The sequence below is a fragment of the Crassostrea angulata genome, chromosome 2 (assembly GCF_025612915.1).
Source record: "Crassostrea angulata isolate pt1a10 chromosome 2, ASM2561291v2, whole genome shotgun sequence".
Classification (NCBI taxonomy): Eukaryota; Metazoa; Mollusca; class Bivalvia; order Ostreida; family Ostreidae; genus Magallana; species Magallana angulata.
Window position 1 is genome coordinate 3,274,383 of NC_069112.1, and position 27,958 is coordinate 3,302,340.

At 38.0% G+C, this 27,958-nt stretch overlaps 1 long non-coding RNA gene and 1 pseudogene across 1 annotated transcript; both read right to left on the reverse strand.

Annotated features, from left to right (window-relative positions):
• Nucleotides 1-4,791: 4,791 nt before the first annotated feature.
• Nucleotides 4,792-7,228, reverse strand: LOC128171470 (uncharacterized). Its single transcript, XR_008242089.1, has 2 exons — nucleotides 7,171-7,228; nucleotides 4,792-5,808 (listed from the first exon to the last, which is right to left on the reverse strand). It is a non-coding gene; the product is annotated as an uncharacterized LOC128171470 (long non-coding RNA).
• A 1,808-nt stretch (nucleotides 7,229-9,036) lies between these two features.
• Nucleotides 9,037-27,527, reverse strand: LOC128171963 (talin-1-like; annotated as a pseudogene).
• Nucleotides 27,528-27,958: the final 431 nt, after the last annotated feature.

Here is a 27,958-nt window from a genome sequence, read left to right on the forward strand (position 1 = left end):
AACAATTTTTTTTAAAAGGGGGAGGGGGGTTCTGTGTCTGAACAAACGACTTGTTTTGTCACTGGTACATTGAGCTGTTGGATTGAAAGAATTTACCCCCTCCTCCCTTACCTGAACTAAGTTACAACAGTTTTTTCTTCAACACTTTACATATACATGAAGGACACGATTTTGAAAGTTTGTTTTCGGGTCAGCCATTTTTTTTTTAATATACGTAGTTGATTTTTAAAAATATCGCGTTTTATCTCACCTAAATTGTCACTGGCATGATATATTGAAGAAGTAGACTACATTGTAGAATATATGATATAACAAACCTTTTGTTTCACGGGAAACAATTATCTAAACGGATAGAAATAAACCTTCCTTTCCTCTTCCCAAATATGCAAATCTGTCTCTCGTCTGTTCGACATACGTCACAGCGATGCTTAGACGTTTCGCCACCCAGCAATTTCGGCCCCAAGTCGTTTCCAGATAATGAATATACCGGTTTTCAAAAAATACAAAAAAACAGTTCGAATATTTAGTTTTTAGTGTACTGATCGGTCAACTTACTTTTCATTATTACTTAATTTCATCTTTATATTACTTAATGTATTTTTTTAAACGGGGGGGGGGGGGGGGGGGGGGGAGGGGGTGAAAATTGGTTTGAGATCACGGATGACTTCTAAAGCAATCCTGTATTTCTACATATTTTGCAGAAATGTTTGCTAGAACAACTCAAGTGAATTAATTGGTCAGTTTCACTGTATTGCTTTGTTTTATTAATTCATTTCAAAGAACTATATGTGGTTTTATGCATTTTTTGCCCCCCAAATTAAAGTTTTTTAAGAGCTTTAAAAATAAGGTGAAAGATAGTTAGAATCAAATCAAAAATAAGGGTGCAAATTATTATCACAGAGAGAGAGAGAGAGAGAGAGAGAGAGAGAGAGAGAGAGAGTTGGGTGTGTGTGGCAGTACTTTTTTTATTGAAGAAAATATTAATTTTCAACTTTATATTGAAAATAAGTAAACAACAGTATCATTTTATAATCATAGCAAGGCTTCGCAAGAAGCACGTATAACATCTTCAGTGATACAGAGCAGAAGTTTCCGTTTGCATGGTAAGGTAAAATATCTAAATATTTCTAGAAAGTTCATGCGGTGGGGTTCCGATGGATGATTGTGTTTTCAAGGAGGATTTTCAATGAATTAAATACATATATATAGCTTTCCAAGGTAGGGGTCCGGACCCCCATTAGATTCGCACATGTCGCCTCTTTAATTCACTACTTTAAAATTATTAAGAGTCCGATGTCTGAAAAGAAAAAGAAAAGATTGCGTATTTATTTTATTCTTTTTATTACAATGACACCAATTTGTATGCCTTACACACATAAAAACCATCTACTATTTTACAGGTCATCTTAACTTCAACTGTTGATTCAAGAATTTCAATGACTATGGTTACAGTAGAGGTTAAAGATAAATGGTTAGTCATATGTTTCATGTTGCGTCACGTATGACGACATAACACATAGACCATGAAGCACGTGATGGCTATGATGATAATCCCGAAAATTCCTCCCATAGCTAACACCTGTACGGAGCCGGACCTGGCGAGACAAGAACACAAAATAACGGAATGAAACGTTATGACATTTAATTACATTTATTGAGTTGTATGATGATCGATATTGAACACTTTGGATTCAATATGTATAAAAGTACATCATGTTCAAAATATATAGTCATCGTTTTAAAAATTTATTATTTTACTGGTTTCTGAAGAGACGACCTATATAATAGTCATCGAAGACTTACGTAATTTGACCTTCTGTGACAAAACTGTCATCCAGTTGATGTAAAGCTGAAAAACAAAATTGCACTGTCATCAAAGTACTGAGAGTACCGGATTCCTGTCAAACATTCCTGTCAGGCCTCAAGTTAGGTTTCTGCAAATAAGCATATTTTACCACCGCCTGACTTTTTGATCATTACAATAAAAATACGCATTATGACAACTTTTGATTTTTATTTGTTAGGTTTTGTTTATAAATCAAACAAATACATATGTTCTGATTAAAATTATACATGTTTTTCTACATGGGCGTGTTCACGTGTAAATGGAAAAATGCTATGGCATTATTCTCCCCTATAATTTGAACATTCAGAAAAAAAGATTGTTTGAAGACTTTTAACTGAATATTTTGAACAAAAGAATACCAAAAACTCATCATTTGATATATTTAAATCATTATACAAATTTAAAGTCTTTAATATTGAAAAAACCCACAAATATTGTGAAGTTCTGATACAACAATTTACTAGTATGCATGTATTTATATATACACAATGTGGTTTTTGCTATTTAATCTACTGGAGAACAGACTAAAATGTTATTCTTTTGAGAGTATGAAGTATTTTTAAGTTTTACAGTACCAACATATGCAGGAAGACCGCCTTCTGTTAAGACTGTTAATGACGTCAAAGTCTGTAGACGTAAAAGACGAATGACGCAACAGTCCGTCCCATTCACTGATGGTATGACACACCCTCTCCAGGCATTGAGAAGTCCCCGGATAACAAGTGTAAGTGTCAACATTAACACCACCACACTTGTAGGAATACGATGATTCAAGAAAGGACGGTGGTACATTGTATTGTGATAAATTACAATATGGCTGAAAATTCACTTCAGTGGAATATCCAACTCTTGCGCAGACAATCAAAAGAAATATCACAAAAACTGGAAGCACTGAATTCTGTTCGCACAGGAAACTGAATATTATTCATAATCCTGGACTGAAATTTTCTGAATTTTTCACATTTTAAATCTTCACATCATTTTTCTAAACAGTTAAAATGCCAACAGCAGGGAAAACTCCTTTTTATATTTTAAAATATTCAGTTTCTTTACCAAACTGGATTACATGAACTACAGAATGGAAAATAATTCTTGGATTGATTCTATCGTATAGGTTGTTTGTGTAATTGCATGGCCCTCTTTCAACAGGACAGATTACATGAAGTACAGTATGGAAAAAAAGTTCTTGGTTTCCTTCTACCGTTCTGATTTAGACATGCAAGCGGTGTATTGTTTGTGTATTTGCATGGCCCTCTTTCAACAAGACAGAGGGATATTGTTTGTGTATTTGCCTGGCCCTCTTTCAACAGGACAGAGGGATATTGTTTGTGTGTTTTTTTGTGTTTATGATATAATTTACTGTTCAATTATTTATCGATACCTTAACCTTGTCTCTGTGTGAGTTTATGTTTACACACACGTAAAACACTTCATGCTTTCATTATAATTACTGCCGACCAATGGGTTGTTTTCTGTGACACCTGCGTCGTTAAAAGTTCTCAAAGTGAGGATCTCCGCAGTGACCCAAAAAGAAATGAGAGAATGTATGAGAGCTTCCCCCTCATCCCCCAAAGAAATGAGAGAATGTGTGAAAGCCTCCCCCCCCCCCAAAAAAAAGAAATGAGAGAATGTATGAAAAGCTCCCCCTCCTCCCCCCCAAAATGACAGAATGTATGAAAGCCCCCCCCCCCCTCCCCCCAAAGAAATAAGTGAATGTTTGAAAGCCCCCCCCCCCCCCCTCCGAAAAAAATGAAGAAAAAAAGAATTGGCTAATACCGTTTTACACCCAAATGTATAAGCATTCTGATACGCTTTGCAATCAAAACTCTTTATCAATTTTTTCCGAATTAATTTATTTTTTTTATTTTATTTATTTATTAGCTGATTAACAGTATCTTTTGGATTTAGATATATCTCGAAAAGAGCTCTGCATCAAAAATGTCAGGATGTTTAATGACTGTTTGACGTTTGTCAATTGTTGAAACATATACACCATTCTCTCTCTCAGATTAACGCTTTCATTGTTTACAGATTCCTTTAAAATACACGATACACGATGTATTGGTCGGAAAGTAACCCCTAAAAAGAAGTCCTTTTTATATGAAAATCCTTAACCCCCCCCCCCCCCCCCCTCCAAATGGATTAGGAATTGAAGTTTGCCAAAAACAGTGGTGGCTTTTTTTTATCTTTGTGATGAGACATGTGTTAATTAAGGAGTGTGTCGGCTCCTTTAAAATAAATAAAGGTCGTGATTCTATCAGTATCAAGTAATACGTGTCATTGACAAGATGACCCAGTGAACTGATGACCCTGGGTCTTTCCGTGAACTTACAGCTCTTAAAACGAAAGGTTAAAGATTTCTCCATATATTTTGCAAAAAACAAATGTAAGTCTATACGTGATAATATAAAATTAATTGAAAGGAAAATTGACGCACTAGAAACGGGTCCGACTGAACAATTTAACTACGCTGAACTAAAATCACTCGAAGCTAGATTAAATTTACTTTATGATGAAAAAATAAAAGGAACACAGATAAGATCAAAAGCGAGATGGATTGAAAACGGTGAACCGATGACCATGGGTCATTCCGTGAACTTAAAGCTCTGGACATGTGACCATATGGAGTAGCTATATGCATTTCTTTAGTGACAACATTAGATACTCTAAGTTAACTGATTGTCAGAGTTTTATCTTATGAGTGACAAATAGACGTCATCCATGGATCTAAACACTCTTGATATTGCTAACATTTGTCCCCAAAAATCAATCAGGGTCACATTTTGACCTGGAACAACCCCCCTCCTTGGTAATTTTAAAATTCTTATCTATGCCTTTGACCCCCACTGTCAAAACAATTATCCCTTACCCCCTCCCACTCCCCGGGGGAATATTCTGGATCCACCCACTTTTCCTTGAAATAAGTAAACAACAAAACAACAAAGTCTTGTACATAAATTTATTTGAACCTGTTATTAAAACTTCATATTTGTAAGCGTCATGATCAGTAACTCTTGATATGCAAATTTAATGTGACTATCACACACATCCATTAATACATGGAAAAATAAAGTACGTAATATACATGGTATAGTAAGCCGACACATGCACACTGCAGAGGTCACAGGCCAGAGTGAATATATTAATAATCATCATTGTTAGGTATGGTCAGCGTGACTATATTATAAATCGTCACTGTAAGCTAAGGTCAGAGTGAATATATTAATAACCGTCACTGTTAGCTAAGGTCAGAGTGAATATATTAATAACAGTCACTGTTAGCTACGGTCAGAGTGAATATATTAATAATCGTCACTGTAAGCTAAGGTCAGAGTGAATATATTAATAATCATCACTGTTACCTACGGTCAGAGTGAATATATTAATAATCGTCACTGTTAGCTATGGTCAGAGTGAATATATTATTTTTAATAATCATCATTGTTAGCTAAGGTCAGAGTGAATATATTAATAATCGTAACTGTGACGTAGGTCAGTGAATATATTATCATCCGCTGTAACCAAGGTCAGACTGAATATTTTCATTATCGCTATCGTTAGCTAAGGCCGGAGTGAATATATTAATTGTCTACATCTCAGCATCATTTTTCGTCGTTATTTTATTTATGGAAAATTTGCAATTAAAAAATGTACGATTTTGTTGATACAAAATTAAATAATTTCTATAGTCTTTGACTAAATAAATTATGGGTTGTTTCAAAATAATCTGTTAATGACATTATATTGATAAATCCATAATGCTAGTCTATAACACACATTTTGATAATGAAATACGAGTTCATAGACTATATGATGTTCTTCTCGGATAATTCAAATTCTATAAGATGATGTTTGAATTGGTTGAATAAAACAAGAGAGATAACTCTGGGTACAGAACATGCTGTAGTTGTATGGTTTAATGGTTTGTTATACAGGAGTCAAACAGGATCTGTAGTGTACCCCTGGTGAGGGGGAGGCCATGTTATATATGGTCTGTAGTGTACCCCTGGTGAGGGGGAGGCCATGTTATATATGGTCTGTAGTGTACACCTGGTGAAGGGGTAGCCATGTTATATATGATCTGTAGTGTACCCCTGGTGAGGGGGAGGCCATGTTATATATGGTCTGTAGTGTACCCCTGGTGAGGGGGAGGCCATGTTATATATGGTCTGTAGTGTACACCTGGTGAGGGGGTGGCCATGTTATATATGATCTGTAGTGTACCCCTGGTGAGGGGGAGGCCATGTTATATATGGTCTGTAGTGTACACCTGGTGAGGGGGAGGCCATGTTATATATGGTCTGTAGTGTACACCTGGTGAGGGGGTGGCCATGTTATATATGATCTGTAGTGTACCCCTGGTGAGGGGGAGGCCATGTTATATATGGTCTATAGTGTACCCCTGGTGAGGGGGAGGCCATGTTATATATGGTCTGTAGTGTACACCTGGTGAGGGGGGGGGGGCATGTTATATATGGTCTGTAGTGTACCCCTGGTGATATTGATTAATGGTGAGGGGGAGGCCATGTTATATATGGTCTGTAGTGTACCCCTAGTGAGGGGGGGGGGGGCATGTTATATATGGTCTGTAGTGTACCCCTGGTGAGGGGGAGGCCATGTTATATATGGTCTGTAGTGTACCCCTGGTGATGGGGGGGGCATGTTATATATGGTCTGTAGTGTACCCCTGGTGAGGGGGAGGCCATGTTATATATGGTCTGTAGTGTACCCCTGGTGAGGGGGAGGCCATGTTATATATGGTCTGTAGTGTACCCCTGGTGAGGGGGAGGCCATGTTATATATGGTCTGTAGTGTACACCTGGTGAGGGGGGGGGGGCATGTTATATATGGTCTGTAGTGTACCCCTGGTGATATTGATTAATGGTGAGGGGGAGGCCATGTTATATATGGTCTGTAGTGTACCCCTAGTGAGGGGGGGGGGGCATGTTATATATGGTCTGTAGTGTACCCCTGGTGAGGGGGAGGCCATGTTATATATGGTCTGTAGTGTACCCCTGGTGAGGGGGAGGCCATGTTATATATGGTCTGTAGTGTACCCCTGGTGAGGGGGAGGCCATGTTATATATGGTCTGTAGTGTACCCCTGGTGAGGGGGGAGGCCATGTTATATATGGTCTGTAGTGTACACCTGGTGAGGGGGAGGCCATGTTATATATGGTCTGTAGTGTACCCCTGGTGAGGGGGAGGCCATGTTATATATGGTCTGTAGTGTACCCCTGGTGAGGGGGAGGCCATGTTATATATGGTCTGTAGTGTACCCCTGGTGAGGGGGAGGCCATGTTATATATGATCTGTAGTGTACACCTGGTGAGGGGGGGCCATGTTATATATGGTCTGTAGTGTACACCTGGTGAGGGGGGGGGGGGGCATGTTATATATGGTCTGTAGTGTACACCTGGTGAGGGGGGGGGGGGGCATGTTATATATGGTCTGTAGTGTACACCTGGTGAGGGGGGGGGGCATGTTATATATGGTCTGTAGTGTACCCCTGGTGAGGGGGAGGCCATGTTATATACGGTCTGTAGTGTACACCTGGTGAGGGGGAGGCCATGTTATATATGGTCTGTAGTGTACACCTGGTGAGGGGGGGGGGGCATGTTATATATGGTCTGTAGTGTACCCCTAGTGAGGGGGAGGCCATGTTATATATGGTCTGTATACATACATGTACAGTATACCAATTCTATATAGAAAACAAAAGTTTACTACAAATATTGTCTACGATAGAGAATGTAGAAAATTACACAGTCGTCATCATAATAATTATACAATAATCATAATATTAAACAGAATAAAATATATATCGCTTTTATCAAAAACTAAACACGACTAATACAAAATACAAACATAAAACAGTTCAATACGCAGCACTGGGTATATGTGTAGGACTAGCGTGGTACACACCAAATACTCGCGGATTTACTCGGTTAGTGGAAGCCTGGCATCAAACACAGAAATCAAATCAAGGTTTTTCTCATGAAATTATCAATTAAAACTCTGACTAAAATCAAGCGTGAAATCTTGAAAGCGTGAAAACAGCAACAAAACAGGGGAAGAAATCTGGTTAATTTTCACTCAAACTGTGCTGATAAAGCATATTTCTAAGTCAACATAAAAACACGACTTGAATACCGGTACAGCATCTGCAGTACATGGATAGTACAAATACATATACATATCAAAGAATAAGTAAGATATATCAGTCTTTATATTGTATATAAGTATTGCATATCTATCATTTGTAACACCATATCATCTATCATTGGTAACACCATATCATCTATCATTTGTAACACCATATCATCTATCATTTGTAACACCATATCATCTATCATTTGTAACACCATATCATCTATCATTTGTAACACCATATCATCTATCATTTGTAACACCATATCATCTATCATTTGTAACACCATATCATCTATCATTTGTAACACCATATCACAATTGGCTACCTTAAAACAGTGTAGATTTAATCTATCAGATTCGGAAAACTTCATGTTTATATTCTAAAAAAAAAAGTCAGCTTGCAGAAAAAATCCAAAAATAATCAAGTGTTGAATAACAACTGCTTCTATTTAAAATAGATAAATTTGTGCACGGTTGGTAAACAATTCTGTAAAATCCTGTACAATATGTGACATAACTGGTTTAACAGTTAATCAGCAGCTACATATACATATGATATGATTATTGAGAATCCTTTCTTTCTGAGTCTCTTTCTTCTCAATTCCAAATTTCTGTCCTCTGAATACATTATCATCATTTATCATTCTAAGTATACAAACTTACACATCTATACTGAAAAATCACACCCACAGAAATGCAACCCTAACCCAGATCTCAAACACTCTCACTCCCTTCAAATTCTCAATCACTTAGATGCTTGTCACCTTGACCTTCACAAGGACAGCTGACATGGAAGCCATTATGACATCACAAGACACGTGACAGGCACTATACGCATTATACAGTTAAAGCTGGAGCGTGCGGCGTTAGAAGGCGGATGATGAGTCGCTATCGTGGCCCGTGTCCTTGTACCGCTGTTTACGGAACTTGGCCAGCTTCTCTCTGGCTTCTATCCATTCTCTCTCCTTCCGTAACATCTCCTTTTGAATTTGTAGTTCCTGTAAATTTTTTAGAGAAAAGAAAAAAAAAGTTGTTTATATATGAGGAGATGAGAGACGAGATGGTAATGGTGAGGATGATACGCTAACATGCAAAGAGACCGAGGCAGTCAGTCCAAGAATACACAGTGTGACAATTGAGGGGGGAGGGGGCTCAATACCTCTGAGTCAGAGGAATTTGGACACGGTTATAAAATCTGTCTTTACATTAAAAAATTCCCCATGTCATTAGACTAGTATACATTACTTTATTCTTTACCAATTATTGCCAAACAGAAAAGAACTTTTTCAAACAAAATTTTACAGCCTAGAGTTCTTAAAAGAAATTTTTTGTTATAGGGTAAAAGTGCAAGGATTAATGAGCCCCCGTTTCGCCCCCGTCACTCTGTGTTTTCTAGACAGCCGTCTGGTCGCGTTTCTCCGCCAGTGTCACAGTGTGACAATCGAGGGGGGAGGGGACTCAATACCTCTGAGACAGAGGAATTTGAACATGGTTATAAAATCTGTCTTTAGATTAAAATATTGCCAATGTCATTATTTTATACTTTATTCTTTAATAATTGTCGCCAAACAGAAAAGTACTTTTTTAAGTTTTTTAAAATTTTTTAAAAAATTTTACAGCCAAGAGTTCTTAAAAGAATTTTTTGTTATAGGGTAAAAGAACAAGGGTTAATGAGCCCGCGTTTCGCCCCCGTCACACTGTGTTATTTAGACAGCCGCCAGGTCGCGTTTCTCCGCCAGTTTCTCCTTCAGGCGCCTCGCGTCCTCAAGCTGCTTCTCCAACAACAAAATCCTCTCTTGGGCCTCAATTTGCTAAAAATAGCAACAAGACATTGATGACTTTTTGACTTCAACACATCAACTGAGCTTTATCTTCTGACGTTATTTCTGTCTTTCTTTTTTTATTGCTGAATATAAACTTTGCAAAATGTATGTAAAATTTCATTATTTTAACATTAATTTTAGCCCACAGCTCTTTATATCAAATTTTTTATTTTAAATGAAATTAATCATTTATTGAATTTATTTACTTCAAGAGAAAAAGAAAGAAAAAGATTGAATTGGAGATGGATTACAAACAGTCAAAAAGTGATCATACCTCAACCTCCACAAACTTAGTTCTAAGTTCCATAATAAAATTGTTTGATGTTTGTTGTTGTTATTGTCAGACGTTATATATGTGTAGCATTGCTAATTATTCTATTATAACGTCAGTTTGTGGTGTTTGAACACTGTGCATTAGATTTGTATATATTATGTGAGACTCTTGTTGGAGTTTGTCATATATGTACACAGTGTGTCATGTGTGATTCTAATTTGAATACTGTAAACGTATTACATTTTGGCTGTGTATTCTATTTAGCATGTTTGGCAGAAGGCGGCTTCTGCTTAATGAAGTACATTGCTCAATGCCATGTATATACGTATATAATAGGAATATGCTAATTCAAATCCACGCCAAATTGTTCAAAAACTTTTTTCCACTAAATACCGTACACGCGGAATATAATGTGTTTACAGTACCACATATCATCATGTTAACAAATTACATTTAATTAGAATCCTGAAAGAAACGAGAAATGAAACCAGTAATGACCTCCGGTGACTCCTGGCTGTAAAGTGAGGTCAAATTTAAGAGGTCAAAGGTCGTCAAACGCCAACTGATTTTGACAATAAATTCAAATTCACAGGTGAAAATTCCTGAAAACTGAAACATCGTTAGTTGTTTTGTTAGTTACATTGTATGTAATTTATCAGTTGTTAGTGTGTTAATTATATCTTAAGCATAATCACTATATTTATAATCACTATATTGTATGTAATGAATTATTAGTGTGTTTATTATATCTTGAGTATAATCACTATATTGTATTTAATTAGCTGTTAGTGTGTTAATCATATCTTAAGTATAATCACTTCATATTGTATGTAATTAGCTGTTAGTGTGTTAATCTTTTAAGTATTTTCAGTATATGTGCTATATTTCTAATCTTGACATAGATAGTATATTATCAATAATACGCCCATACAAGTTGGCGTGGAGTCAGTGATGTGGATGTGTAAATTTACGTTTGAGAGTAGTTTGTGTCAATACATGTCATAGATTTTACTTATTCAGGAAAATGAAATAAAAATCTTTAGGATATTAAGTTGAAATATACAGTGTTAATCATGAAATGAATTGATAAATGTATAGATTAGGAATACTTCATGCAATACACTAGTAACGTTCATATTTATCCCATGTTCTCTTGCAATACTTGGATTTCATCAATACTTTGTAGTTTCATTACTATTCGTGGACATAAATTTTTGTGGATTTAATGAAAATTACAGTTACATAGATATGTAAACTCATGGCTAATAATCCAATCAAGTCAACTTGTTATTTGATTTTGCACTTCACTGAAAATTTAACTTCATGAATCATCTCAACTAAATGAAACTAAATCAAAATTGGTATTTAACGAATGCTGATGAAATGACACTGTACAAGTTTTTAATATAATAGTAGTAAAGATCAGGTACAAACATGGAATAAAAATAATCCTCTAAAGTCAAGGATGAATATGGTAAACCAACTCATATTTGCAATCAAGAAATGTTAAAGAGATTAGAGAATTCCAAATCATTGCCAACAGTCTTGTCACAAACAACAAGTCTTCTCTGGATTCTTTTCAGAAGATTACTTTCTCGTAAACTAGACATAGAATGATTAATCTAAAGGTAAGCTTCTGTATTGCTATTCATCACTGTGATTGACAGATGCAAAGACAAGTTGGTTTTCAGTTTATCATTGTATACAAGAACATAAATACATGAAGAAATATACAACACACAGTAAGTGGGCGTGTCTCACCTGTTTGATCCCGCCCACTTTACGCGAGTCGACCGCCACGTTTATATCCTCGTCTTCATCTCTCTGCTTGGCCTGCTGGGCCGCCTTCACCAGGACCTCCGTGGCACACTTCACCGCATTACCCGCCGCCTACAGATATGAATAGTAACAAGGTCATATCAAGGTCATTTATTGATCTTATATTGTAGCTAGGTCAGATATTTATTATATCAAAATCAACAAATACTCTAAATCAATACAAGGTCAAATCATGTCATCTGTTCATCTTGTGTTGTTTCAACATATTAAAGTCATAATGAAGCTTAAATGCTACTGTACATTTAATAAAAAAAAAGACCATATACATTTCCTGGCGATTACCACAATAACAAAAGTGACACAAGGCATTTAATTACAAGAAAACATTGCTTTTACCTGGAGGCGTTTCATGGCGACTGAGTCTGGGTCAGCCTTGACCCTGCAGGCGACCAGGAGATGGGCCGTCGACCCTGCGACCTCTTTGGCCAAGGCGATGAGCCGCTCCTCTGTAGCATGACCTTGAACTATGGCATTGGCCGACTCGCACAAACTATGAGTGGCAGCAGCTACCATCTTAGCCTGCGGAGTATCAAAAACAAAGCTTAAATCAGTGGAGTATCAAAAACAAAGCTTAAATTTTTCAGGAGTATTTTGTATTTAGAATTATTTAAAAATATTATCGATTTGTAAATCACTGCATTTAATCAACATGCTTCTATTGAATTGCTCATTGTTTGTTTCCCAACCTGTTGGGTCAGAGACTTACCGCTGATATAAACCCCTCGGACCATTGACTTACCGCTGATATAGGCCCCTCGGACCATTTACTTACCGCTGATATAAGCCCCTCGGACCATTTACTTACCGCTGATATAAGCCCACTGGACCATTTACTTACCGCTGATATAAGCCCACTGGACCATTTACTTACCGCTGATATAAGCCCCTCCGACCATTGACTTACCGTTGATTTAAGCCCCTCTTACTTACTGCTGATATAAGCCCCTCGGACCATTTACTTACCGCTGATATAAGCCCCTCGGACCATTGACCGTCATCGTCCAGTATCTGAGATTTGTGGTATGTTGCTCCAATCTGTTATAACAACACAGCAACATATTATTACAGGTATATGTTATTACAACACAATCAGTTTATTATTACTTCAATAGTCAGTGGAATCATTTGACTTCATTAGGTATCCCATCATTTGTCGGCAGATTGATATTTTTGTTTGTTATGTGAACAAAATTCTAAAATTACTCTCTTATGATAATTGGATTTTTTTACCAAAAATATTGTGTCTACAAAAATTCTTGTTCTCCCAAAGTAACACTGAGAATGCTGAAACTCTCTCTATATACAGCAAATCTGGACAACTCTTTCAAAATTCAGTAAATCTGGTTTCTATCTGGCAAATCTATCAGTAAGTTGTTTGTTCTAAAAATAGCTTCACTTTAACTGATTATTCTAAATACATCAGAGTTGTACAAGTTTCTGTTAAAAACGATGCCCCTGTCTTTAACCTCTGTATGGAAACAACAATTTTGTTACAGGACTTAATATGCCGTGATTGATGTTAATATTTAAGCTTCAACAGCAAAACAAAATTTCAACATCAAATATGTTATTCATCTAAGAAAGATGTTATCTCAAAATTTCTTTTTTAAAGCTGAAGAAAATTATTGATATAACTCATGATGAATATAAGAATTCCCAGTCTACAAAAGGTCCCTCTACAATCGATAATAATCGATTATAAATCGGTATAATGATTTTATGTAAGTACCTGTGTGAATTTATTTACAGTTTTATGATACCTTGAAAGATAGATATCCATTCAAATATTTGAGTTCCCATGAATAAATCATAAACAGCATACATATATACCAGCACCAAGATATAGAGGAGTTCCACAGATGTTGATATTCTTACCAATAATGAGAGAAAACAAAAGTATGTTTACCCATACAGATAAATACAATTTGTTTACAAGTTGTTGGTACCATACTTCCTCTATTATAGTAATTTATATATGATATATTACCTATCCTTAAATAAAACTATAATGTAAGGTCACCCAGAAGAAAGAAATATTACAGGTTTTAAGTACACCTTAACTGGTTTTCAGTATTTAAGTAAGAGAGTTATAAGTTACATGATGAAGTTTACACGCCTATAACTTGTAATTACATGTAACACTAAATTAATGTAATAAATCATTACAGTATATTCCCTGTAATCTGTAATACATCTACCTTTTCCAGCTCTTTTATAACCTGTCAATTGTTTACAGTGTTACACAGACACAATACAACAACCATCAAATTTGTAATTCTTTAAATTTGGTCAACTTTAAACTGTTTTGTGTATCCTTCCCCTTAAATCATTATCAGAAGTGTGTAAATTAATTTGAGAGACTTTACTGCTCAAAGAAAGGATGTGCTTTCGGTTTGTTTTTCAATTCATCATACAATGTAAATGTAATACAATAATCATTTCATAGTACAATTCCTATTACAGTTCTCAATAATTATATACATGTATAAGTAATATTTTAAGATATTCTTTAACTTTAAAACTAGATAAATCTGATGTATGAAGATGACATTAATACTCTCTATCAATGAAGCAGTGCCCAGTGTTAGAGAACCATCAGTGCTGTCATCAGTGCTGTCAACCGCATAAGGAGTGATGTTCGTAGCTGTTTAGATCTCACTACTGTTGAGGCACTGATTAGAATTAGCAGTGAAGGTCCTCCTATTGAGGAATTCAAAACTAATGCCGTTGTTGAACGCTGGTTTTCTCAGAAACGTACTGTTAAATATGCAGGATGGCCAAATGCCATCCAACTTCCACAATAGTAGGCCTCCAATCCTGCTGGCTGCATATTTTAAATTGTCAATTTGTTAAAGTGTAATAAAGGATATATGTTACTGTATATACAGGAGTCTTTATTATTTGTTTCATATTTAACTTGTTTATAAAATTATTATCAGTTATTATGGCAAATGAATTATTTTTTGATGGCGACCATAAATTCTGAAATGGCGACCTAAAAAAATTGTTGGTCGCCATTTAGCGACCTGATAGCAATTGTGACTTGGAGCACTGCAACAGAATTGGGGGAAATTTAAATCAACTTCATTTCTATCAATTATGCATCTTTTGATTACCGGGGGGTATCTAAATTTGAGAATTAATTTTTTTTATGAGATATAGATTTCTTTTCATGCACAATTAGTTCCTAATAATGATGCATAGATGAAGTAAAGTTGAGATTACTTTTATGAGATAAAGATTTTTTTGCATATGTGAAGTAGTTTAACTCTCAAAGAATGAGAACTATTTCTGTGAAAAAGGTGACTTTTTATGAACCAAGTTAAAATTTGAGATGAAGTTTGTGTATTGCTGACATAAGGTTGCCTATTCGTCTATTTCTAAGATAGATGTAACTATCTCGGTGGATGCCAGCTGACTCTTTGTCTATTTATTCTTTGATAAAATTGTTAGTTTCTGAGATAAAATCTGCTTCCGACTTAAATTTTGTCTATTTCTGGGTAGACTTTGTCTATTGAACAGACAGATCTGCGTACCTTGGTGGACGCCAGCTCCTGGCTTCAGTTTATGATCTGTCTGATGGCGTTATCCACGTCTCTCTGTCCGGGAAGGGCGTTCACACAGTTGTTGAGCGCACTCGACACAGCCTTGGCCACCTGGTTAAGTTGAGCCTGGTTCTCGGGGTTTTCTGGGTCGTTCATGGCTCGCTTCGTCTCCTCCAGTAGATGCATCGACTTGTCGATGACGTCGCGGGTGCTGTCGTTGACCTGCCGTCTGACCTCGATGACTTCTGAGGTTGAGGCGACACCACGCGTGGCTTCTGTCAGCACGCGGAGGGTGTTCGCAGTGTCCCTGGCTGCTACACTCACAATTTTCATTGCCCTGAAAAATCACCAAATAGTGGAAATATATTATATAGATAAATATATAGATAAATAAAATCCAATTCCCTGAAAAATGACGACAGGGAAGAATGTGTGAAGAAAAGTCACAACAGAATGAAATCATGTCATATATATATATTATACTGTTCACTCCGTTTTTTCTCATATCACAACAATTACAAAAATGGGGGTAAATACGTTACTTTTTCATTTGCATCAGTCATCTTGTTTCAATTTTTGCGTATCATATTTTTTGTGATGTCTTATTTTTTTACAACGATCATCTATTACCAGAATATATGAAATGCTCTATATATTTTACAAAATTTCTGCCTCCATTATACATTTATCTGTGTTTACCTGTGAGGCAGCCGTCAGTAGCTGAGCCATCGCCGATCCCACGTTCTTAGAGGTGGAGCCAAGTTTCATGGCCGACGCCTCCACCTGAAATACGTAACAAAATCATGTATCAACTCCATTCCACCATATTACAATAGAAAACCATGATACAATATCAAATCTCCCATTTATATAATAATCAAAAAATATCTGACAGTTTACACCCTTTACTTACTTTTTTAGTAATGATCTTATTCACTAAACACATGCTACTATCATTAAATATTCATGACCTTTAACCCTGGCCTGAACATAATACGAATGATCCACTTCACTTTACATATAATCCAATTAACAAATGCACTATGTATACACATGCTACTATCATTGAGTATTCATGACCTTTAACCCTTGACCTGACTATATCATCACCATGACATTTTCCTCTTGGCCTTACCGTTTCACTGGGTAGTGGCACAAGGTTACCGCTGTCAGTGGCTCTGCGGTACTCCTCCAGCTCGCGGTCGAGTTCGGTCAGCTGATCAAGCGCGGCGTCCACCTCCAGTGAGATACACATCTCCTCTGCCTTCCCTGTTCTCAGCTCCGCGAGCGCGGTGGTCATCATCTTCACTGCCTGGTTCATGTTCATGCTTGCGGCTTGATCTCCAACCGTTGGGGCTGCGGCGTTTGCGGCGGATACCAGCTGACTGGTAGGCTGTCAGAAGAAATGTGGCCAGTGAACCGAGATGTGAAACTAGTGTCTATTACAATAGCTATGCACATCATATTATTTTGATAAAACAAATAAAATATTTTGATAAAAAAAAACAAGCATTCTGAGAGTATTGCATAAGCAATACACGTCCCCTACCGGTTTGTATTATTCTATGAAAGCTTCCAAGCACATAGGCGTCGGAACCGGGGGGGCTAGGGGGGGGGCTTAGCCCCCCCACTTTTTTTGCAAATTTATACCTTACCATTAGAAACATAGCATAATAGAGGGTTCAGCCCCCCCCCCCCACTTTTTCTCGCAGGAAAGATTGTTTCTAAATTTACACTGAGGATTGAAAAAGTGGATTCAGAAGCATACTAGCCCCCCCCCCCCCCCCCCCCCCCCCCCCCCGGATTAGGAATCTCGTGATTTTGGAAAAAGAATCTTGGGTAAGTAATTTTTTTTTATTGGAAGTAAAGGTATACTTCCCCCCCCCCCCCCCCCCCCCCCCCCCCCCCCCGGATTAGGATTTCCATGATTTTGGGAATTACTTTTTTCTCAATATTTCAGAGGATTAGTCTAGCCCCCCCCCTCCCCCCCCCCCCCCCACACACACTTTCAATTTGCTTCCGATACCAGTGAAGCACACAACTATTTCAGAGCTATTAAAAACGAGATGTCATGCTTTAATCAGAGATAAAAGAACAGAGGAAATTAAAACTATATAGTTGATATAGAAATTAAATAGGAAATAGGTAAAATAATACTCTTTATTTCATCTCCTGTAATTTCGCCAAGTCTATTCTGTATTCGCTGGTAAAAATTTGTGAAAACAATGCACTGTTATGCACAATATCATTTCTTACCCTCTTCTGAACCCCGAATCAAACCAAACAGTTAAACAGCCCAACCCGACAACGAACCCGATTGTAATAATAATACAAAAAAACCCTGCCGATTAAATTTACAACACAATACTTGACACTATTTTATAGATTTTATTTGTTTGTTAGAAATGATTAAAGGAATGGTACAGGAAAAGGAATGGTACAAGTAACGCACAATATTATTACTGACTACATACTGACCTCGTTTATTCAGTTACACACCGAACCCGATAACGAACCCGAACATTAAAAAATTGGAATATAAAAAATTAATTTTCTCAAAAATATGTCAATCAGACGCTACAAAAGTGTAAACTTGATCTGTAGTTTGACATTTTGAAGCTGTTCAGCAAGTTTCATATTATTCCTCAAATGCATAAAGAAAAAAAGTGTGGAAAACTGAAGTGGGACAGACGGACGGACAGACGGACTGACGGACGCAGAGGAAAGCTATAGTCCCCTCCGGTGAAACTGGTAGGGGACTAATAAATATAGCACAGAAACCTTAGTTTTAAGACATTTTCCTTTCTCCCCTAAACACTGCAGCGAGATTTTACAGATATTGTAGTATCAATGTTTGATTTTTTTTCTTGCCAAATGGTCTCCCTTACAATTTGTACTTTATACCTGTATAAATTCCTTGCTGGCATTGATCAGTTGTAGCTGGGCTGTAGCGCTGTCCTGGTTTGTCTCAGATCCCCGGAATCCTTGGATCAACAGAGGCAGCTGTTCATTCATGATCTGTAGAAGGAGAACAACATGTGATAGTCTCAGCCAATAAAATACAACAATACAAGGAGGACACACTATTATTTTCTTAGCCAATCATATATGATTTTACAAAAACTACAGTCCCAATCAGCCAATCATACTGCAGTATTTGGAAGACACAATACAATATTCTTAGACAATTAGACAATACTATTGTAATGTGTTTTGTGGGTTCTAACCACGAATGATATTAATTTTTCTTAACGTTACTTTACGTTTAGTTTGATTATTATAATTAAATGAAAATCACTTCACTTTGATCACAAATATGATTGAATGATATAATAAATTTTCCTTTTAACCCTCTGTGCTTGAAACCTTTATTTGTCTGAAACTCTACGTTCCAGCAAGTGTGCTGAACCAAAGCCTCCCAGACCGCAGTCTGAAACCTAGTGCCTTAAATCACTCTCTTGGCTTTGTATTAACTACTAGTACAGTACCGAAGAATATATAAATCTCAAATGGTCCGTCTGCATTAATTTGAGACACCGCAAATGAGACCTATAATTCTTACCCGTAGAGCTCCTTTCGCTTCTGCAGCAATCCGCCAACTGAACTCCGTTCAATAGCGCGCCGGCCTTTTATAGCCTCTAAAAAATCGCTTTCCGTCACGTGACTCGGGATCATCGTAACGTTTTATCTAATAACCAAACACAGGGGAAATTATCTGATTCAATGATGCTTTAATTGGAATATTTACTACAATACCCACGCCTCCGAAACTTATGCGTCCCGCATATTGATTGAACTGACGTGCTTTATACAAACTACATACATATTTTCCAAAAGTTAAGTTTACTCTAATAATTTACAAACATGTGTTTTAACCGAGTGTTATCTTACACTGGCAACTAAGATGATTAGTTAATTTTCATATTCAAACTCTTCTTCCTCTATGATCTCTTCCACGTTCTTGTCATCTTTAACATAGCTAAAGGTGGTCTTGTGAAGTTTTCTCTTTTTGATTCTGGTTTGAGCAGCATGGCAAACATCTTCTGTTTGTGTGCTGGTTGAGCATTTTGAGGAGAAGTGGAATCGTTTTAGGGAAACGTTCTTATCGGGTAAGTTCAGAGGTACCCTTCTCTGAGGAGCAAATACCGGAACCGGTATTGTCGGCTTCCTTATTATCCTTCCTTTCTCTAAGGAACTGCTACATGTATTTTCTTCACCACCCTTCTCTTCTACCTTCTTGATCTCTTGTGGTACCTGACGCTCATTATCTTTCCCAGGCTCATCCACCTTACTTTCTTCAACCACGTCTTCCTCTTCACCAGAATCAATACTACTGGAGCTTGAATCGCTTTCATTGGATACTTCCCCAATTAGTTCTCCTGGGTCTTGCTCTAACCACTCTTTATCATCCTCGGTCTTCTTCTCCAGAACCTCCGCTGGGTGGAACTTCTTCTCATGACGCTGAAGGTAGGAACTCTTCTTAAAAAGTTTACCACATATCTTGCATGGAAACTTCCCTCCATTACACATCAGCAAGTGCTCCCGCCACTTATTGTCCTGAACTCCTTGTTCACACAATGGACACTTGTCCCTCGACTTTGCTTTGGTAATTTTAGTGTTTGGCATTTTCTGAAAATATATAAATAGATACATGTTATTTGTTTTGTCTAGCTAGACTGTAAATCATTTTTTTTTTTTCAAACAATAAACTAAACAAGTTTTATAACTCATAGTCTTCCAACCATTTAGGCGGTCGACGAATTCGCTTTTGCTCAGTCCCTTTTACTAACTCTTGAACAGTATCTAACTCATTTGTTTCACCCAGTTCGAACGTGTCTGTCTCTTCAGCTTTTAAGATAGATTCATCTCTTGCCTCGGGCGTATCACACTCAAAATTCAGAACTTGCTCTCTTTTCTTTCGCATCCTATCACAGTGAATAATTTGTTTGTCTCCTTTTCTGCCACAAGCTACCGCATAAAGTACATCCGACCACTGTTCAAGCACCTCAAATGGTCCTCGCCAAAACGAGGTGAGTTTTGGAGAGCAACCAACTTTTCTCTGAGGAAAGTACACAAATACTTTATCTCCTTTCTTGAACTTTTCCCACGACATTTTCATGTCATGATATTTCTTTTGCCGATTCATGGCATCTTCTATATGCTTACGGACGACATTGTGTGCACGCTCAAGTCTCTCCCGTAAGATCCAGACCCACTCATTCGGAGTTTCTTCTTTCATGTGTTCAGGCATCTCATACTGCAAGTCTAAAGGTAATGTAGTTTCCCTTCCTAACATAAGCATATTCGGTGTGAATTGAGTAGACTTATGTTCTGCAGACCGGTAGGCCATCATGACATAAGGAATGTGTTCATCCCAGTCTGTCTGATTTTCCTGTACAAATGCACTGAGCATAGAAGTCAATGTCCGGTTGAACCTTTCAACCATACCATCCGACTGAGGATGGTAGGCGGTGGTTCGTGTTTTCTGGATATGAAACAGTCGACATACTTCCCTAAACAATTCGCTTTCAAACTGCCTCCCCTGATCTGAATGTATTATTCTAGGCGTTCCTAGCCTAACAAATACTTCTTCTACCATTATTTTTGCCACTGTTTTGGCTTCCATGTTTGGCATTGCGAACGCTTCCGTCCATTTCGTGAAGTAGTCTGAAACTACTAAGATGTATCTATTGCCCTTGGCAGTGATAGGTAATTCTCCCAGAATATCAGCTGCAATGCGGTCCATTGGCAAGCCTGATGGTACTAGTTGCATGGGTGCAATTTTCTTTTTATTTGGGTTTTTACGTTTGGTGCAAGTATCGCAGCCTGTTACATACTGTCTCACATCCTGCTGTAGACCAGGCCAATAATATCTTTGTCGAACCCTTGCTAATGTTTTATGTACGCCCAAATGTCCCGATGTTCTCTCATCATGGCAATATCTCAAAATGCTTCTTCTTCCAGATAGTGGTATCACTTGCTGCAGTATATCTTCTTTTGTCTCTAACACAGTCCACTTTCTACAAAGTATTTCGTCTGTTATAGTAAGTCTATGCCACTGACACCACAATGATCGAAGAAAATAACCTTTACTTCGAACGTCGTCAAAAACGGGTCTTCTTTCACTTTCTAGCCATGACTTTACAAGTGTTATGTCTTTATCATGTTCTTGCATTTCCAAAATTGACATTTTGCTTGTGTCTTCAGTCTCTTTCTGTTCGAACAATGCTCGTACCTGCGCTCTGGTTTCCTCAGATTTGCTAGAACAGTAGTCGTTTCCACATTGTCTACACGGAATCCTACTTAGGGCATCTGCGTTTTTATGTAATCTTCCTGGCCTGTGTTGGATTTGTATCTCGTAGGTCGAAAGTGTCTCTATCCATCGTGCCAGCTGACCCTCTGCATCTTTCTTGTTCATTAACCACCTTAAAGAACTGTGGTCGGTTCTTACCAAGAAAGGTTTGCCGTACAGATAGTGCCTAAAATATTTCACAAAATGCACTATAGCTAGTAACTCTTTTCGTGTTACACAATACTTGCGCTCGGCCTTAGTTAAACACCGACTTGCATAAGAGATGACTCGCTCATCTCCATCCTGTACTTGAGACAGTACAGCACCCATTGCCATGTCACTAGCGTCCGTGTCTAGAATAAAAGGTTTCGTAAAATCCGGATGCGCTAACATCGGAGCTTTAACAAGTTTATCGCGCAAAACTTCAAATGCACTTTGGCACTCCTCTGACCATGTGAATTTATTGCCTTTCTGAGTTAAAGCATGAAGTGGTTTGGCAATGGCAGCAAAGCTGTGAACAAATTTTCTGTAGTAACTACAGAACCCTAAAAAGGACCTGAGCTCTGTGATGTTGCGGGGTTTAGGCCACTTGCGTATTGCTTCGGTTTTCTTAGGATCGGTAGAGATCCCATGTTCCGAAACAACATGTCCTAGATATTCAACTGTTTGTGCAAATAATGTGCACTTTTTGGCCTTCAGCTTTAGCCCTGCAGCAGCCAACTTTTCAAATACCTTCGCCAGATTGTTGTTCATCTCCTCAAATGTCTTTGCATACACAATTATATCGTCCAAGTAAATGAGACAGATATCCCATTGCAGTCCCGCCAACGTGGTTTCCATTAACCTTTCAAACGTTGCTGGGGCATTGCAGAGCCCAAATGGCATTACGTTGAAATGATACAACCCATTCCGAGTTACAAATGCCGTTTTAGCTTTATCATTTTGTTCCATTTCAATTTGCCAGTACCCTGAATGTAAGTCAAGAGTTGAGAACCATTTACAACCCGCAAGCTGGTCTAAAGTCTCGTCTATACGTGGCAATGGATAGGCGTCCTTTTCTGTGATAGCATTTAAACGCCTGTAGTCCACACAGAATCGCGTCGAGCCATCCTTTTTCTTAACTAACACAACTCTAGACGACCAGGGGCTATTGGACGGTTCTATAACTCCATGCTTTAGCATATCTTTAACATGTTTCTCTACTTCAGCATTCATATGCTCAGGAAGTCTCCTCGGAACTTCCCTTATTGGTTTGTTTTCACCCGTGTCAATTGTATGCTTAGCTAAGCCAGTTCGTCCAAGATCGTCGTCAGACTTGGTAAATAAATTTGCATGCCTACCTAAAAGTGACTTCACAATTTTCGATTTCTGTTTGCTCAAATTGGAACAGGTTTTCTTGAACAGAACTTGCAAATGTTCCGGCAACATAGCTGTATTTTCCAAGGTTCCAAGTTCTCCGTCAATCACATCAGCTATTGATGACAGTTGCCCAATTGTTGTTCCTGTTCGAATCATCATATCTTTATCTGAAGGATTCAACAATCTAATTGGAATGGTCTGACCACCTTTCACTAAAATACGGCCAACCATACCTCTATCTGAATTCAGAAATGTTTCAGACGGCTCCACAATGCCAACATCAAAATCCATTCGATCACCGTCTGGCACTATTACTTTTCCTGTCGCAATAATCTCGGATCTTGATGGCAAGGAGATGGTGTCTGAAGCTACGATTCTAAAACAACCTATTCTGCCTTCGAATTCTAGCGCATGTGTTTCACCTCCCAGTATTAGACTTTTATCACTTAGACTAATAACGCCTTTATTAGCCGTCAAGCAATCTAAGCCCAGGACAGCCTCTACCTTCATGTCTGCAACAATCACATTCTGAAAAATCACCTTCTCTCCAAACTTGAACTGTACCAATGCCTTACCATAGACATGAAGAGGGGTACCTGAAGCGGATAGAATTTCCTGCCTTGTTTCAATAAGCTCTAAACTATTGTGTCTGTTAATAGAATCATAACTCTTCTTTGAGATGAGTGTCACAGTAGCACCAGTATCTACTAGTATCATGACAGGCTCATTATGAACAGTTCCACGTATGTACATGCCAGCTTCGCTTGGTTTCCTTTGAACTCCAACACAACCCTTATTCTGAACCTCTCGTGGAGTCTCATCGTTAGAAAACATTTTAACTTGTCCAGAACGCTCGATTGTGTTCTTATTCATTTTCTCATCGTCTTGTTTCTTTTTATCTTGCTTAGGCCTAACTCTACAATCTTTTTTAAAGTGTCCAATATTACCACACTTGTAGCACTTCAATGTATTTCGTGACGAAACATTCCTTTCTTGGTTTCCTCGTGGTCCATAATTTGTCTGTGCCTTCTGTTGCTGTTTCATCTTATTTATATCTTCCTGCAGAGACTGCAGCACTTCCTTTATCGATTTTACAGCATCTTCCAAACTCTCTGTTTTTGAATCAGGCATTGAACTTTCACTTACTGCTCCGCGGCATAATCCACTGTCTTCATGTCTCTTGCACTCCGACCCCACAAACGCGTGTAGCTCCACCGCATGCCTAATTGCATCGTTTAAGTTTACAGGTCTGGATTGCTTAATCCTGAGACGCATGTCAAAACTTGGTAATGCATCAATAAAATATTCTTTGGCTAGCGTTTCACACACATCCCCTGGAGCCGTAGGATATGCTAAGCGTGTTAAACGCCTAATGTCTTGTCCAAGCTGAGGTATAGACTCAGTTGCTTTCTGCCGTCTTTCTCTAAGTTGTGCCCTATACAGTTCGGTTTGATTGACAGGAGAAAAGCGTTCTTCCAGGGATTTACTCAGCTCTTTGAAGTTCATCTGCAAGTATTCGGGAAGATTCCCAAGCACCCCCTGGGCTTGACCTCTCAAAGAAACGGCCAAATACATTCCTTTCTCTGCTTCAGACCAGTGATTCAGACAAGCGCATGCATTGAAATGTGACCTATAGTCCAACCACGAAGTTGATCCGTCATATGTTGCAGGCTTTAGCTTGCTAGAATTATCCTTTTCTACTGGATCATTTGGCGTTCGAGCTCTATCAGCCTTATACTTCCGTGTTGTGATGTTTGTCTGAACGCGGTGCGGTGTTTCGAAGAACTCTTCATTATCCAGTACAGGTCTCACATCTCTGGGACTATAGTATTCGACATCATCCTCAGGGTGAGCTTCAAACTTTACTTTCGGACGAGCTCCGCCAAACTCAATACTACTTTTTGCACCCTTTGATTGTGCCGAAGCACCAATGCCAGAATCTCTGGCTGTAAGTGGTGTTGATTCTCTGTGATTCTCTTTTTCTTTCAAACGTATACTTTCGTCTGAAAGTTCCTTTATTTTTTCTTGGAGGAAACTTATTTCTTTATCAATATCATCCATAATTAGATCTAAACTTAATGTTTCAAACTACAAGCAATATGTTTATGGAAAAAAAAATTATAAATCTAATGTTTAGATCATCCCACCGCTGCCACCAAAATTTGTAATGTGTTTTGTGGGTTCTAACCACGAATGATATTAATTTTTCTTAACGTTACTTTACGTTTAGTTTGATTATTATAATTAAATGAAAATCACTTCACTTTGATCACAAATATGATTGAATGATATAATAAATTTTCCTTTTAACCCTCTGTGCTTGAAACCTTTATTTGTCTGAAACTCTACGTTCCAGCAAGTGTGCTGAACCAAAGCCTCCCAGACCGCAGTCTGAAACCTAGTGCCTTAAATCACTCTCTTGGCTTTGTATTAACTACTAGTACAGTACCGAAGAATATATAAATCTCAAATGGTCCGTCTGCATTAATTTGAGACACCGCAAATGAGACCTATAATTCTTACCCGTAGAGCTCCTTTCGCTTCTGCAGCAATCCGCCAACTGAACTCCGTTCAATAGCGCGCCGGCCTTTTATAGCCTCTAAAAAATCGCTTTCCGTCACGTGACTCGGGATCATCGTAACGTTTTATCTAATAACCAAACACAGGGGAAATTATCTGATTCAATGATGCTTTAATTGGAATATTTACTACACTATAATACTCTGGAGGAACAGAAGGAATGCAGATACAATGCTTAGTCATAGAACACAACAGGAAGATTTGACCCCTCGACCTTTTGCCAATCAGTTATAACCCAGCATTTATCAGTGTTTCAACATTCAGTGTGTCTTGTTTGTCATCTAACAACTTCTGTAATTAGAATTATGGTATGATAAGTGTCCCCTGTTTACCTGGCATTGTTGAGACAATTACAGCAGGATTTAAACCAAGAACCTTTAGCTTACTGGCCAATCTACTATACCTCCCATAGCTAAGTGTTTCCACCATTATGTAAATTGAATTGAGACTTCTTTTATTGATAAGAATTATGGAATGATGTCCCCATCACTGCTTACCTGGCATTGTTGAGTCAGTTGATGTTCCGAGGTTTTGTTAGTGTTGGATTTGTTAGCGTTCTTTGAGGCGTTAATCAGCTGTGTGGTGGCTGAGGCGGTGCGACGCGCGGCGTTCTACAAATCATAGATATAATCTTTTAAAGCCCAATTACATATTAAATAACGATTGTAAAATACTCGTTTTACAATCCAATTACATTTCAAAGCATGGTTGTAACCATAATACACCTAAATGACTCATGTAAAGTCTCATCACAAAACATGGTTGTAATTTCAAGCCATCATGTCGTATATCATTTACTGCAATTAAATTACAGGTTCCAGAGATAATTAAATGACACTTAATGAGTCTCTGACCTCTAGCCTCCTGATGAGTTTCTTTTTGAGGGCGTTGCTGGCGGCGATATTTGCGGCAGCCCGGAAGTCCTCTGCAGCGCCTCGAAGTCTCTTCTGCTGCTCCGAGTCGTTCGGACTCGACGCACAGCCCTGTAATATTAGAATATAACACTTTACTGAAATTGATTGAACATGATATAGCTGTCAACTGTGATATACAACTCTGTATCAAATATAACATTTGACTTTACAAATATTAAACATGATATAGCATTCTACAGTTTCAGCTGCTTTATCTTTACCATCATATGCTCTGCGGCCTACAAATGTCTACATAACCAGAAACACAGTATACTAGTATACTATTACACTTACCATCTCATTGTTCAATGCACACAACTTTTCCTTACCTTGGCAGCTTCCGCCATGTTCACGGTGGCATCAGCGAGTTGTCTGGCGGTGGCCAGGAGCCGCTTCTGCATGTCCGAGTCAGAGTGGCCCTCGGCTTCTCCCCTGATGGCCCCAACCAATGAAGAGGTCGCCTGAAAACAACAGATATCAAGGTCAAAAATTATATCATAAACAAGTAAATATTTGAAACAGTCAACGGTCTTAAATTTCTGAGCCAATGTAGGTGCTAACCCAATTTAGCATTGACTTTTATAGAATTGAACTTATGAGAAAGGTGCGAGAGAGAGAGAGAAAGAAAGAGAGAGAGAAAAAGCTACAGAAAAAGAAAACAGTGACTATCCCACTTACCGCTGTCGACCCTGCCCCCTTCTTGATGTGCTGTAGCAGGTCGTTAAGAGCCTGAGTAACCGCGGTGGCTGCGGGGCCTAGGTCGGCCAGAAGCTTGTCGTCGCGGCAGGACTGCTGGGCTGCCTCCACGATTCCCTTCACAGAGTGAGCCACACCTTTTGCGGCGTCTATAAGCTGTTCCTGACAGGCCGGGCTACTGATGGTCGGAGCCACTACCAGAAGAATTTGTCAAGCAAAGGGATTAGTCTGAACCTCATGATTCAGTCCCAAAAAGTCAGATCCAAACAAATGGGTTAGTCCAACAAATAAGTATCAATCATAAAGAATTCAATAGTCCAACCAATAAGTATCAATCATAAAGAATTCAATAGTCCAACCAATAAGTATCAATCATAAAGAATTCAATAGTCCAACCAATAAGTATCAATCATAAAGAATTCAATAGTCCAACCAATAAGTATCAATCATAAAGAATTCAATAGTCCAACCAATATCAATCATAAAGAATTCAATAGTCCAACCAATAAGTATCAATCATAAAGAATTCAATAGTCCAACCAATAAGTATCAATCATAAAGAGTTCAATAGTCCAACCAATATCAATCATAAAGAATTCAATAGTCCAACCAATAAGTATCAATCATAAAGAATTCAA